The sequence below is a fragment of the Corvus hawaiiensis genome, chromosome 5 (genome assembly GCF_020740725.1).
Source record: "Corvus hawaiiensis isolate bCorHaw1 chromosome 5, bCorHaw1.pri.cur, whole genome shotgun sequence".
Lineage (NCBI taxonomy): Eukaryota > Metazoa > Chordata > Aves > Passeriformes > Corvidae > Corvus > Corvus hawaiiensis.
Genome location: NC_063217.1, coordinates 9,654,269 through 9,666,892, shown reverse-complemented (window position 1 = coordinate 9,666,892; position 12,624 = coordinate 9,654,269). Strand labels below are relative to the sequence as shown.

The following is a 12,624-nucleotide window of genomic DNA, read 5'->3' as shown; positions in this document are numbered from 1 at the left end:
AGTACTTCTCAGTCTTGATGGGGGAGGGAGAGAGAGATAGAAAATGACACAAATTATGACACAATTTATTCTCTTACCACAGTAGGACCAGAGAGAGTTTTAAATGTCTGTATGCAGGAGGAAACACCTATCTCTGGAGAATGCAAACCTAAGTATTAATCTTGACATAAACCTTCCATGTGAAATTTTATACTGCACTTGCACATAAAAACAGCTTTGAAATGTGAACCTCACATATGCATTGTCATTCTATTTCCAAATAGATGGCTAACAGCCAAGGCATATCCAAATTCAAATAAATTACTTTACATAGTGCTTAATTGGGTATTTGTAAATCCTTCAGGTAGCTGAAAAATTTTAGGAAGACCGTGGTTTACACCATCTTTTATCCACCGTGCACTAAAAATTTCTGGAGAGTGTTTAAAATACATGCCCTTTACCAAGGATATTAACACTACCTTCACAGAAGTCTCAGAAATGACAGTAAGACAAAGTTCATGTCATTGCACAGCTCCCGAAGCCAAGACCATTCTCTTTTCCATCTCTCAGAATGTTCCTGATGACTTTAATCTACAGATTAAAATACATCAACTATGAATTGAAGTGTTACTGGAACTCATTTTCCTGCATTAGATTGTTCTTCTTTCCGTATTAGGAAATAGCATGTCAAGAAACCCCTACGAACTCTATTTTAGGAGCAGCTTATGTATGTTTTTCTTTTTCACAAGCAAGTGTGAATGTGCTCCCCACCCCAAAATTATGCAGTTTCCTACTTCTGGGTAAACCTCAAGGGTCGTGTACACCCACATGGTAACAGATGAAACACCATGAGAAAACCATCTTCCTGACTGTGCCGTCTCCCTTGTCAGGCAAGTATTACCCAACTGAATAAGGCTGCATAAATTAACATCATGCAAACCCAGATTTTCTCTTTCAGCTCAGATTCTCATTGTTTCCACCTGACAGTGGCAAAAAGATGTTATTTACTCTGCTCTGCAGGGTTTCAGAATTATATCTGGGGAGAAAAGCAACAGTCCAGTTTCTCCAGTCACTGCAAACCACGCAAATGCAGTGTTTAGTGGCCATTTTAAGTGAAGTCACTTTCAGAACCACAAGCAGCCCGGACTTCAACATTTCAGGAATTGCAGCCATTCTCACACTTCCTACTAGATCTATTTCTTTATTTTTTAACCAATACCAAAATATTACCGAAAGACAGACATGCACACCAAAGTATCCAAAGATCACAACAGTTTTGCATGGCTTTAATGTTCTACAAAACTAATTTAAAACCATTACTAAACCCAAAAGAACAAAACTGAAATTGTGCTTCTGGGCATTGTGCACTTATTGAATTCAAGTCCTAATGTAAAACACGAGAGGCCCCTATTCTACACATAACCCTGCTTCCAGATTATGGATGGATAATGTTCATTTCAAAGACTATCTTTAGGCAGGGATTATTTTAGTTGACAAACATTTGAAGATCAATAGAAAAAAACCAGTGTTTCTACATACGTCTAGTTATTGTTTGTCTAAAAACAACTCCACTGACTATAGTATCACTTTTTTACTGTTTTTTATTCAGATCCCTATCCAAGCAACAATTCCTCTATCCATAGACAAGATGTACTCTCATCCTTCAACCTCACCACTAGAAATATCAAGACAACTTCTAAAAATACAGTACCAGTACTCCTGTTTATGTCTGACTAGTAGTGACCAGAGACTTTTCCCCACTGTGTTCTAAAAAAATCACACCCAGCCAGCATGGGGCTTATAATTCCAGAAACAAAAATTTAAGTTAAAATAATGAACATCAAGGATACACAGATGTGTCAAATCAGTTGGGAGTCAAACAATGATCCTGAATAATTCACATGGCACTAGGTACTTTCATTCCTGACTCAAGCTGTAAAATGAACTCTTTCTAGAAACCCAACTGCCACTGTTTTATTGCCAAAATATGTATGTGCAGTTCTTTCAAGTTCATTGAGAGGCCACTGGCATCAAAAATTGCAAAGCACCGTGACATGTATGCAGCATTCAAAGCCAGAATTCTAAACCCAGCTTTTAAAGCTATTTCCCAAACAGCGTGCAGCTGGATACAGGCCAGCAGTTTCTGCCCATGTGAAGTCCAGCTGATCTCAACAAAACCTTAGGAATTGGTAAGCAGCTCTCCAAGGAGATGAGCTAAACAACTGTGTCAAATGGAAACAATCACTTGCATTAAAGCTGAACGGTGGTATTTGTTTTTATGACAGTAGTATTTCATATGTACAAAAATCTACTCTTTAAGTCTTTCTTCCATATAATCGAAGTATTTCATGCTTTCTCCAGAGCACAGCATTATTTTCACTCTTCCTTGTGGGAAGCCATCCCCACACTCTGCTGGCCACAAGGCTGAGTCTACACATCTGCCTGTGTGGCCATGCTGGGAGCTGCTGGACAGAGCAGGCGAGGGAACTTGTAAACAAGCCCCACCAATCCAAACCTGCACTACATCTCTTCAACATAAGTTCCTGCCCTGAAGGGATTTCAATAGGATCTAACATGTCCACATACTTAAATGCGTATTAGGCCCCAAGCAACTCCCACTTTGTCAGAGTTGTTTAGTAACAAAGCATCTAACAAAGCATATGAAATCCAACAGAAATCTTACAAAAATGTATTCTATAGGACCCCATGATTAATGACATTTACTATCCCATTTTTAAGTTACCTCTCTATGTATATCCAAAACTCAGTACATTCTATGAAATCTGTCCCAGAAGTCCCCACACAAGATATATGTTATTTACATTGGCCATTCAACTTCAGCTACTTTGAAGCTAGAAATTGGTAGATTCAGATCTTAAAGTTTTCTCTTTTTTTTTAAACCAAAACAAGCCTGGCAATTCTACTGTTCAAATATTAAGCCTGACACTTATTTAGTCAACTGCCCTGATTTCATTAGGAAGAGATTCTGTAGTGTTCTTTTTTGTATATAAAGACTTTCTGTAGCTGTCAGAGTCAAAACCATTTGGGATTTTGTAAGTAAATGTCAAAACTTTGTCTAAAGGGGCAAAACCTGTCAAACACATACTAATGGTTTAACTCTCCAAATACCCTGATTAACTATGGGCAATGTGCAATTTTAAGAACAGAATAACACACAGACACTTGCAGCAATGTACTGATTTATGCTTTACATCATGACAAAAGTTACATATGTTCTAACATTCCAGGCAAAACTGATATAAAACGTATAACCTTATTTTGCACTGTGCTAAACTCTTGACTGTAACAATACCTCATAGCAGAAAGTCCCATGGGCTAAGACAGAATGTGACTTTTTTAAAAGTGTGTAAATATAGTTTGTGTAAAAAAGTCTTAGAGAAATCTCCTGTATAATGCAATCCAGATTTTTAAACCTGTTTCTGACCTTACTGGATCAATGTATTTTTCTATTTACTTCAGTTTCTCTCATCTGTCTTCTCCAAACTAAACCAACCTTCACTTTACCTCCTTTGTCATACTTGCCCACTATTATATTTCCTGCTAGTATCAGACACTACAGAATTTCACAGACCTATCAGATAACAAACAGATAATACTTCATTTTTTCCCCTTTAATCTCTTGAACCTCTATCAATATTGATAAAATTCAGATGGTTTTATGAAGATATTCAATGACACACATAGCAATGTATCTCAGTAGTTTAAATAATTCTTACTCATGAGTCTCTTACCAACCTTACCCCTGAACGTTCTCTATGTCATCCTCAAGTTCCCTGCTCTCCTCCAAGTCTCAAGCAAGCTACACAAGGCTGTTACCTCAAATATAACTTGTTTCCATTTTCTAGAACTTTCATAACCTAGGAAGAAATTCATGGTAACAAAAGCCAAACAGCCCATTGTCCAATCACTGCACTGTGTCTCCTTATTGAAAATCTGTTCTGTGCAAGTGCTACAGACCCTACCCTCCCCACCAGACAAACCTTAACATTTTTTCACAGGGACACTGATCTAATCCAACAAGTCTTGGAAAGGATATACACACACTTTTTGGGGGGAAGAGAGGGAAATAAGATTTGTCTAGTTTATCCTCCAAAGATCAAACTGCATATCAACATGCACCTTCACTTTATAAAACAGTTAAGATTTTATGTGTTTGTGAGGCACAGTGCCAACACAAAAAATTACCTCTAAGTAAAGTTACTTTAAAAAAAAGTGGCACCAGCTAACAAGACACAATACTAAAAAAAAGTTGACATGACTCTCATTAAATAAGAGACCAAAATGCCTGATCTGAACATGCTGCTGAAATTACAAATTATTCCAATATCGACTGCATCCCTATCAGAACTGGCTATAGGATAGGCCACATCTGAAGGGAATGCTATTCTAGACCACACAATAAATAAAAGATTATTTCAATTTAAGACAACTGAGCAATACTCTGCTTCAATTTTGACAGACAAAAGAATCAAAAAGAAAAAATAAAAATCTAAAAATGAATATACAGCCAGAAAGCTTTTTCTCCTCTCTGGTGTTTAATAATATATTATCAGTTAACTAACATATTACCCGGTTCACCAGAATCAGGAACTTGTTACGTTTCCAATGTCATGTGCATTAAGCGAATTAGGAAAAAAGTTGTTTGACTTCCCAGTAATTATTTCTATTACTCCAAGGCAGTAACATTTATTTTAATCTGACACCTTTTCAGTTACCATAATAAATCCTATACAGTCTAATTGAAAAGCATACTTTAAGAATAAAAAGTGAATATAATCACCTTGTACAGTTTTCTTACTGCACACACATTAATACATTCTTTCAAAATGCCAGTATTCATAAACAAATTCTCCTCCTTAGAAGAGTTTTAAGATGACATCTGCTAAGTTATCCATGCTCTGGAGACTACTGACTAATAGTTTCAGACTTTGGATTTTTTTTTTTAAACACACGAGACTCTCTCTAGTCCACACCTGTTCCACAGTAAATGACAAGACAGAATGTCTAAATAATAAAACAGGTTAAATGCTATTTAGTCAATATTTGCATAACAATGAACACTTACTCAAGCTCTAAAGTATTAACTATTATTTAACTGTCAATCACTGTTCTCCCAAAATTGTATTTTGGGATGTAACTTAGCCAACACTAACACTTAAACATGTGCAAATTGCCATTTAAGTCATTGATGTTATACACATGGAATTCTTTACCATTCATATTAATCATTAAGTGTGAATACAGCAATTTAAAGGGATAAGATCTGGTTCTTAGTCTTCTACATTAGTTTTGAAAACATTAAAATACTGTTAAATTTCTGAATTAAGAAAAATAATTTTAGCACACAGAGAGGGCTAGACACTACTTTGGCAATTATTTGGACCAAAAAATCAACAGGAAATTCAACTAACAGCTGAAGGGAAGTCAATAAAATACATTAAGCACAGTCAGGAAGGAACTTTTCAAACATCATTAAATTTCCAACCTGTCCTAACCTAACTACTTTCCATGCTTGAACTTCCTTCCTAAAATGAAGCTTTCTAGATGAACATTTAGAACAAATAAGTAACAGAGATGGAGAAGAGAAAAATACAAAGTAGTTACTGTATTTCTGCACATATAAAAACACATCCAGTAATACAAGCTACTGATATAAATGAAACAATTGCACAAATGAGTGTTTACAAGTTCCCTCCTGGGTCTGAAGTACCTCAGCAGGAATTAAATCATGATTTAACATGTCTTGACAATTGAATAAATTAGAAATATATTGCAACCTCTGGCAACATTAATTTCTCAATTTGCCAATTAGTGTCCTTCTGTCAGGGAGAACACAGTAGAACCTCTTTCTTTGTCAAGTCTCCTCCAAAACCACCAGTTTCTAAAAGGCAGAGATATAGGACTGTCTCTCAGTGCAATCAAAAGCACAATGCTTCCTAAAAAATAACATTCCAATTTTATTAGATGGATAGTGTCTTAGGACAATACACAGGAACAACAGGGCAACACACAGCAACATGGTGTAGAGTGTTTTCACCACATCAACCCTTCAGTTTGCACCAATGGGAGTTTTTTTAAAGCAGCTCAAAGGAGAATTCTCAGAGAAATATGAAGACAATGACGTAGCTGTGCACATGCTGTGGGAAGCTTCCTTCAACCCCACAGGACAAAATGAGAAGAAAACAATACAGCACTCATTACGAAACCTGTTGAATTATGCTGTGTTGACATGGGGTTTCTTAAGACAAAACTCAACATATAGCCACTAGAAAAAATACAATGTAGCATATTCCATTAAACAATATTTAAAACATCCTACTTGTCTAACAATTACTATCCCCTGATAGTAATTCTATACCTCCTAATGATAGCATTTCTATACCTCAGAATGCAACTGGTGCACTTGTCCAAGAAAGAGACCATCCCTCTACCCACTGGTGTCTGGGCAGTATCTGGTCAAGTTACTGTATCCTCTTTAACTAAAGACAGGAATCATGGGAACAAACGGATATTCCGGGTCAAGCAGTTCAAATCCCAAGGTAGAGTGGAAAACTACATTATATCCCCTCCCCCTCCCCCTTATATAAGCTAACCAGCTCCATCTTAAACAGAGCCTTATTCCACTACTCCTAAGGGAAGGCTGTTGCAGACTCCTATGTCTCCGTTGCTTAGGAACCATCATTTCTAATTTCCAGATTAGGTTTATTCTTGGATGGTTTATACCCATTTGTTCTTATACCTCAAGCATAAAAAGCTCTTTTTACCCACATGTGTTGTTTCACTTGTTTTTATGAAGAGCTACCTCTTCCATACTTCCCCAGATCAAACAAGACACTCTCTGAGTTCCAGGAATCAGACTCTGGACCTCTTTTAGTCCAAATGTCCTTTTTACTTGAGGGTGGGTGATAGGAATTATATCCAGTATTTCAGATAAGCTTTCACCAGTACCCGAAAGAGTCAATACCACTTTACTTCTTTAAAGAAAAATACTAGCACGGCAACAACAGTGTACTTGTTATCCTCATACTGATCTTCACTGCTAACTTTGATCAGTTTGTCATCCTGAAGTATTACAATTCTTTTAATGCTATTTAATACGACTCCTTTTCCTACTGGTCGTGTCTTAAGGTCTCAACTTTGTTCTGTGCAAAACCTTCTTTTGTACTGACATTGCTTGACATCTGATGAAAATCATGAGATTGGCATGAGAAGAAGGAATGGATAAATGATTTTAACGAAAATACTAAATCTTGAAACTGATCCTTGACAAAGTCCACTATTTACATAGTTCCAACACATCATCTCTAGTCATCAAGTTCTATCCATACTTGACACATCCTGTCACCATTTAAAATCAATTGTCACAAAAAACATCCCTCTAGTTTTTATAGAGAATCATGTTGCACATTATATGACTTTTAAGTTTAAAGAGGTCAGCTCTAACCATGTATCCTCTCCAAGAAGTCAGGGATCTTACAAAAAAGAGGTGTTAGATTTCTCTGACAAATCTTCCTCTGTTAAGAGCTCTATCACTTCATACCCTTTTCATCTTACCTCCACACGGAACAGCTTTTCTTTCTAAATTTAAACAAATCTCTGTATATTAAGGTCACACTAATGATGCAATTACTATCCCAAATCACCTTTTCCTCTTAACATTGTTCTCCAGCTATCCAATACCCTTCTGCCTTGCCATTTAATAACAATTCTTGAAACTGAGCCTCTAATTACACACGTCACCTACTTCAAAATTGCAGAGTAAATGTCACATAATTCCACTAACCTGCACCATGCAAGTTGGACTTTATGGAAATAGTTTTTATAACCTCACTTCAGTATGACTTATGTGCATATGTTCAAAACGTCTTCACTGAAAATTAAGGCAAACTTTCATGTAGTCTTTTACAAGTATCTGAATTAGTTTTAGTCTTATTTCATTATCCCCGTGCTTCCTGACAAGGCATGTGAAGAGTCTTATTCAGGTTTTCTGCTTACTCCTGATGCTCCTTTTCAATTTACTATCAACCCTGTTAGATCTTGTATCACCACTTTTTTCTATCTGGAAAAAAAAAAAAAAAATAAAAGTTTAGTAAGAGCATAAATATTTTATACAGCTGCCAGAATTACCTGCATTTATTGCTGTATCAGAAGTTCAGCCATGCCAGAAGTAGCCGAAAGCACCTCATCAAATAAGCCCTGAACACTGCTGTAAAACTGGAATTGCAAGAACATTTGGATGCTAAACTACTTATGGACTTTGCAATTTGAATGTTCACTTCTGCAATTACAATTACACACAGCTTTCCATGACACTCAGACACATTTACGTCTTTTTCTTTTGCTTTAATTGAGCCTTTTTTTCTTGTTTTTCCCTAAACAATGTTTGTCTAAAACATGAATAAAAAAATTAATGCCACAAAGCCTCTCCAGAGCTAGAAAAAGAAAAGGCAAATTAAAGCTGTTTAATTTCAACTTCATCTCAAATGATACAGCCAAATGAAAAAAAATAAAGCTACAAGAAAACCCGTATTATCAATATTTTGGCTTGAGAACAAACTGCACAGCTATTACAAAACTCACTTGAAGGGGGGAAAAAAAAGGTCTGCAGAAACAAGGTTCAAATTTAGGATTACTATAGCAACAGAGAGGAGGGAGGGGAAAACTACCAGATTACTCTCTCAGATCATCAAATCCTTGAAAGAATAAACTTAGATTTGAGTTTCAATCAAATTAACTGAATTCATCCTATTCATTAATGATAAACACATCTAATTAAGGACTAAATTAAACAAGCAAAAACTGTAGTACAAGAAACAAAGTAGCAATTACAACATTCCAGACTGAATTACCTCACCTTTTTCTTCTACCATAAAATATATATTTGGTATCACAACACGTCTTCATACCAGTAACTAATAACAGAATTATTTAGGAAGGTGTCCAGTTCTGATTAAAGGTCTGCAAAGAAAAAGAGCCATTTGAAATCTGCCTCATTCTTGTTAAGTGACCAGAGTACCTACACTACTGAAAGTGATTTGACTTGAGGCTGTAATGAATTACTGAAAATACAGTTGGTACAGAACTAACATATTTCAACAACATATGCGAGCACAGTAATGACGTAACGCCCCAAAAATCAAGGAATGTAGAAATAAGCTTAAGCTCTTTAAAAAAAGTCATATTCTGAAAAACAAACCCAGGATAACCTAAGTAACTAATTACTCACACATTTTTAAATTGTGCAATCTTTAACTTTCTTTGTATTTTGGAGCTGTTTTAATAAATGCTTAAATACAAAATGGACACATACATACACTTATATTAATGACTGATGAAAAAAGCAAGAAAAATAGAAGTGTCTGTCTTTTGGGGAGAGCAGCTATCTCCATGCTTTAACCCACTCATATTACATAGGATTCCAAAGCCACTGAACCTGCAGTTGAAGTGGCAAATGCAGCTACAAAGGCTTATTTTTGACATTGTATGCTTTGCTTGAGGTGTGGAGAGTTGTCTCCTCACTTTAGTGGTAAATATTGACCCATAAAGACTCTAAGCCTTAGGCAACTTTTCCACCAGCCAGAACGTTCAATTAATAAGCCTGCCCTCATAATTTGCAAGACTGCCTAAGTCCAGCTTTCCTGGCTGACATTCAGATTTTAAGCATGTTTCCCAGCCTTCTGTTCACCACTTCTGGCTTTCATTGACCAGCTGCCAAAATGCTCTTTATTTTCTGGTGGCTGGGCAGCCCAGAGGACAGTTTGAGAGACTACCTTCTTCCAAGTTGTGTAGCAAACTGTTCACTGTGTTCCCTGCTCTTGGCTCCTCCCCAAGATTCTGCAGTGAGGGAAAATAGGAGGATACAGTAAGAAATATCATTCCACTGGTGTGAAGCAAGAGCATAGGCATCTTCACTGGCCTTTCCTTGTCCTTAAACCAACATCTCCATTAACAGACTGGAACTGAGTCAAAGAAAGTGTCCCAGGTCAACAACAAAGACTATGGCAGATCTAGAAGTGGACATCCAACCTGTCAAAATTGTTACCCTACGCTGCAATCACAAACACTCCTTCCAGGAGAGAGGAGAGAAACTCAGTATAAGATGGTCCACACAACTCAGCACTGTCAAGATCAGTGCAAGCTCTAAAGCAGATTGAAAGCAACCTGGAAAACCACACAGCAGACAGACATTCAGTTACAAGTAGCAGCAAAATCAGAGAACAACAGGATGGTCCTGAGTCCAAGGCATAGAAATCCACTCACCAACCTTCCTTGACACATAAGAGATGAAACCACTTTCCTCTGGATTAAGGACAGATACCTTATCTCTCTCTATCCAACTCATGTATGATTTGCTTGCTTTGCGAAAGCTCTAAAGAAGTTACTAACTTTTTACCAAAGTCCCTTTATAAGCAAACAGGGAAAAAGCCATATATTTATATGTACAGCTGAGATCTAAGTAAACATCTAAGATTATTATTAATTTATTTTTTCTGCCTATTAATAGATTCGAAACCATTGTAATACTTTACCATAAACATTCTACATATCCAAATAAATTTTAACTGTATACTTTTGGCCACCAACACTTCATGAAAAATAATTTACAAAAACAAACACCACTTTATCCTAAATCCACCCATAAAAGACATAAATTTATTCTGAAATGCTTCTAAGTTATCAGTTATAACTGAAATTACCATAATATCTCTGAAGACTCTCCATCTACTAAATTTTACTCTAAGCCCAAGAGAGTGGGGAAAGAAAAAAAAAAAACAAACCCAAGAAACCCCACACTTTGCTGTGTACTAGTAGACTTAAAAATAATATCAACAGTAAGGAAAGAAAATTTACTTTGGAATCAAAATAGAATCTTGAGCTTTACACTGAATCTGTTATTCAAATCACATGGAAATTTGAAATGACATTTAAAAATAAAGTGACACATTAGCTGTGCAGAATTTTACCTGAAAATCATGAAAACCCTTTCAGTAACTGAAAACAACTACAAAAAAATGACAAAACTAATGAAACTTTATTTCCTACTAACTGAAGTCTCATATGCTTCCCTACTTATCCTTTTTAAGTTCTCATGTTCCCCCCTACATCCTGCATGAGTGCCATGCTCACTCCTCCCCTCATCTGAGCACTGGTTCACCAAGGCTGGCAACGCAAGTGGCAAAAATACATTTGGACTGGCTCAGAGCTACCCATACCCTGACTGGCCGGCAAGTGCGTGACACCTACACAGCCACATGCTCCTGCTTTTCAGAACAAATCAGGAGCCATGCCCCTCTCTCAGTGGGGGCACAAGTTTGGCCATCATATCTCATTACTGGCAGAAACCTTTTATGCTTGAAGTCACCATTTTCCTGTTAAATTTAGCTGGATATAGCTAACAGGTTCAGAAGTTGAAGACAAAAATGAGGTAAGTCCCTTCAACTCTGGAATACTTTAAGCCGTGCTGATTCAAGGTCACCACACAAAGCTTTGCTAGACAAGATCTTTCAGAGAAAAAAGCCAAGTATACAGCACCTCTCAGTTAATACATAACAGCAGCGATGATGATTTTTAGGTGGAATGGATGCTTCACAAGTGTACATACTTAATAGATTTTCATCAATATTTTGCACTGACAATACCTAAAGAAATTGCTTCATCTGTTAAAACACTAAACTCATGGTATGCTTTATCCATCTCCACAGTCACAATTCACTAACAGTCACTTAATGCTCAGTCGTGTGTAACACACACACAAAACTGCCACAAAAAAACCCCCAAACAACAAAAACAACACAAACAGCCAACAGAAAAAACAGAGAAGACAGTTCTCATGGGTCAAGGTTTTCCTCAACACTTTCCAGTTTAACCTGGCATAAGCTATAAATGAACTGAAATAGTGTATCAGACCTTTCAAGATTCAAGATCTAAAACAAGATAAAAATAAAAAGCATAAAAAACAATACAACAAATTTGAAATTTGTGAAAAAAAATCAAAAACAACCCCCCAAAAAACTAAGTTTTTAGGGCTCCAAGTCAAATTACAGTCTTTAATACAAAGTTGCTTTTACTTGTTTACTGATTTCAACCAAAAACCTAGATGATTTTTTTTTTTTGCCCCCTAGTCTTTGGAGCATAACCATATCGCAACATTCATCTACTCATTTGACTTGAAAGTATCAAAAATACCATAAAGCGTTACTGATTAACTGCATTTACTACTGTTTCCATGACCCCTTTACAGCAATTCAATTAGGTATATGAAAGAAAAACAAAATCTCAAAACTCTGAAATATTTTACTCCTTATTTTTTCAGACTTTGAGTCTAGATCTGAAAATCATACATAACATATGGCACAAAAATCAGTTATTTAAAAAAGACAAACCCCAATACATTAGTCAATTAAAAATGCAAAGCCATCTTTGATCAGTCTGAAGAGCACAGATATGCCAAATCTCATTTTAAAAGAGTAGCTCATAATATCGCAGTTTTAAAATTGAATTGACATTTGCTTTTGTCTATGCTAATTTTTAATTAATCTGCAGGGAGAACCATTCAAATAAGTGCTAGTGAAAAACTCTTTTGATGTTCCACTTGTTAGTGCAACTGATCTGAGTTTGAAAGGC

General features: G+C 36.2%; 1 protein-coding gene across 14 annotated transcripts in view; it reads right to left on the bottom strand.

Annotated features, from left to right (window-relative positions):
* ADD1 (adducin 1) overlaps positions 1-12,624 on the bottom strand; it is a 63,234-nt gene that overhangs the window by 46,520 nt on the left and 4,090 nt on the right. The window contains exon 1 of one of the 14 annotated variants that reach the window (XM_048303930.1): positions 7,784-8,024. The exons of the other annotated variants lie outside the window; for them this stretch is intronic. The gene's annotated coding sequence lies outside the window, so the exon portion shown is untranslated. Of the gene's footprint in view, positions 1-7,783; positions 8,025-12,624 lie in introns of those variants that run through there. 14 annotated transcript variants of the gene reach the window in all.